The following is a 3329-nucleotide window of genomic DNA, read 5'->3' as shown; positions in this document are numbered from 1 at the left end:
TAGGGAAACTGAGGCACAGAGCACTAAGTGCCTTACTCAAGGGCAGGCAGGCAGTTTGCAACAGAAAGGAGCCCAGACCACATTACGGCAATGGTTCCTTCTAGCCTTATAAATCTGAGTCCAGAAGCCGAACCCACCTCCCTCATGGTCCTGCAAGTGCCCTATTCAGAAGCCTGTCTTTCTCTGTGTCACTGCACTCTAGAAAGAAATGCAATCACCAGGTTGCATTTTGATGCTGCCATTGTACTGAAGCAAAGGAGTTAAACTCCCCTCCCACAACTTGATCTAAGAACAAAGGACCTCACAAGATGGAGAGAAGTGAGTACACCAGACAGGCCTACAGTCTCTTGCCTCCTTTGGGCCAGACCTTGCTGCCTTAGTCACATAAGGGCTGCAAGAGGCATCCTTTTACCCAAATATTCCCGTCTCCAAGGAGCTGGCTGGCAGTAGCATCCTCGCAATGCAGATGAGTCTGTGCTACTAGTAACGCACAGCAGGAAAGCATTATTGTCGAGCGAGGCCCACCTTTGCTTCGCAGCTCCATTTCATCGCAACTGAGCACAGAATTCAATAGCTGGTTGAGACAGACACCAGTGTGGGCTGCCAGACTGCAGGAGAAAGCTGAACAAGCTGAAGAGGAGCAGGAGCAGGGATTTGAAACAGATCAGCACTTGATTTTGCTCCTACCAGCAAAGCCCACTTGGGCTGCAAATAAACACTCAATTGCAAGCCGAACTAATTTCACAAAAGGCTCCATTTTCCCATTTCACCCAAGGAACCTTGTATGTCCATTTTCCCGGCGCATTTAAGAAAAACTCTCCCCGACAGCCCGTGAAGTGTGATACCAAGCCCTAATAGGAACTGGTTAAATATACACAATGGGCTGCAGTGAGATAATGGCAGTAGCATAAATGAGCAGTAATAGGATGCAATTCCTTATTCCTCACGTATCTTTCTGCTGAGGTGAACTACATTGTTCAACCTGTCATTGGAACATGGGAGGGAGAGGACAAGACAAACTACGATACAGATCAGTCAGGATCAGAGGGGACAAAGGATCTGGCTACCTACCCGTGTCATGACTTGGAACAAGAGATGAGCAGTTCTTCCTTTGTGCATTTCTACTGTGTTCCTCTGTACTGCTACATTGCCTAAATTCTGCCCGCACAGTCAGATGTCACTTAAGGCAGACAGGGCCCATTCTTCTTGTCTAGCCTGAGTCTTCACTGTTTAATCCCATGAGTTTATTTCCCAGTTTAAGGGAAGGATTCCTCCCCATCACACCTTTTTACCTGTTCCCTTTGCTGCCCCCATGGCACAACTGTCATAGATTCATAGATTTCTAGAGTCGGAAGAGACCTGGTAGATCATCAGGTTTGACCCCCTGCTCCAGGCAGGAAAGAGCGCTGGGGTTAAGTAACCCCAACCAGGTGCCCATCTAATCTCTTCTTGAACACCTCCAAGGTAGAGGGAAAGCACCACTTCCCTTGGAAGCCCTTGGAATACGTGAAAGCTAGCAGTCCAGATGTTCAGGTGGAAGAAACACATTGGAGTTTTAGGTATGAAACACAGTCATCAAGCTGTTCACTTTCTATGATGAAATTGCATTTGAGCTGGTACACTCAGTTGCCGCCCTGCCAATCCATGTCAGTGCTTCCTTCTGGATATACCCACTGGCTCATACATTATTGCCAAGGTATGTGAACTGACTCACACTTGGTCTTCTTTTGGCTTCTGATGCAATTTTTGCATTTGGGAGTTCCTGGGATTTTCAGACTTTTTTCTCCCCCTTAGTGGTTATTAACCCCATCTTCATGATGCTGGATACAGTCTCCCGGTCTTTACTTACAGATTGACTGAACCCATCACCTGGATCTATTTTATCCAAATCCTCAAGTATACTGTTGAGCCATGCAGGGCCTGTGCTTCTCATGACAAAGTCAACAGCAATGCAAACCAGAAGTGAGAACATTTTATTTGACAGAGGTCTGCATCCCATTCACTCAAGTTTGCATTTAATTGTAGCAATGCAAGGTGCACCTGGATATCAAGTGCTGGTGATGTTAATTATTTTTGTTCTCAGACCATAACACCTCAAGATACTCAATTATCTACCTATTAAAAGAACCACCTTCTCAATTTGAGTGTGTGAAAATTAGCAGGAGTATCAAGCAAAATCTTAGAGGCATTATAGGAGAGCAATCTGTTTATCTAGGTGATGGTCTATAGGCTGTACCTTTAGTAAAGTCAAGTCTCATTCCCCAGCACTTCACATTCTGGTGATCTATGACGAAAAGAAAATTAGTTTGCTTAACTCAAAAGCAATTCTTCATATTAAGGAGCTCCTGAGATACCAGCATAAGCCAATAGTACGTATACTCTGCAACTTTTGTAAAACCCTTTATCTGAGGCTCATTAATAGATTAAGGCTTACAAATACCCCTATGACATAGGTAACAGTTATCATCTCCATTATGTACAGCTGATGAAAACTGCTCTGAAGGGCAAATGCAAGCCTGGCTGGCTTTGGCTTTTTCAGTGATGTGCGTTTGGTTTGACAGGAATAGCTTGCACTTAAAGAAATCATTACCGTCACAGCAAAGAAAACCGAAAAACCTCACACACTCATGAGTCAGCAGAACATCCCACCTCTGCTTCTCCAAGTGCGGATAACCCCAGATGGCAAACTGCATAAAATGGGATCACTGCCAAGGAGTGTGGACCAGGCAGAAGAGCAAATCGGAAGGCAGATGCCTGGGTTTCATATCCATATCTGCTCCTGACTGCAAGGCATTAAGCAAACCATGGCTCTGTCGCTAGTTTAGCCATGAGTAAAATAGGGATAATAGTTATTTACCTACATCACAGGGATGCAGCCACAAAACTTAATTCAAGTTTGTTAAGTGCCACCCAATTGTCAGGTGGAAGATGTGGGAGAAATAAGCACCATTAATTGTTATTTCCTGCAGACACAAAAGTGGCACAGCCAGTCAGGTGACAGGTGGACTTTCTGGGAGGAAGTCACTCCCAGTTGCTGACAAAGAGACCCATATGCAGCACTAGCAGGCAACCAGCCTAACTCTCACGGTAGACTGGCTGTCGGCACACAAGACAGAGGGGTTCAAAACCAGAAAGTCTGAGCCATGCTACCAGTGCAGAGCAAGCAAGACGCTGCCGAGGGAAGGCTTGCTTGTCCCGCTGGAGTTGCCAACGTGGGCCTGTAACCGGGACACACGCTCCACTCAGACCGACAGGCCCGTGACCAGATGTTCATCAGGAAGCTTTTCGTTACCCTCAACCACGAAACAGGCTACCAAGTTTCCTCCCTT

At 46.0% G+C, this 3329-nt stretch overlaps 1 protein-coding gene across 3 annotated transcripts in view; it reads right to left on the bottom strand.

Annotated features, from left to right (window-relative positions):
* Window positions 1-3329, bottom strand: part of YPEL2 (yippee like 2) — a 36394-nt gene that overhangs the window by 32544 nt on the left and 521 nt on the right. For 2 of the 3 annotated variants that reach the window (XR_003095213.1, XM_025209960.1), the window contains exon 2: window positions 2237-2816. The gene's annotated coding sequence lies outside the window, so the exon portion shown is untranslated. Of the gene's footprint in view, window positions 1-2236; window positions 3320-3329 lie in introns of those variants that run through there. The other variant, XM_025209967.1, reaches the window with a different exon arrangement.

This window comes from Alligator sinensis, unplaced genomic scaffold (genome assembly GCF_000455745.1).
Source record: "Alligator sinensis unplaced genomic scaffold, ASM45574v1 scaffold118_1, whole genome shotgun sequence".
Classification (NCBI taxonomy): domain Eukaryota; kingdom Metazoa; phylum Chordata; order Crocodylia; family Alligatoridae; genus Alligator; species Alligator sinensis.
The sequence above is the reverse complement of the archived record's forward strand: the minus strand, read 5'-3'. Positions and strand labels throughout refer to the sequence as shown.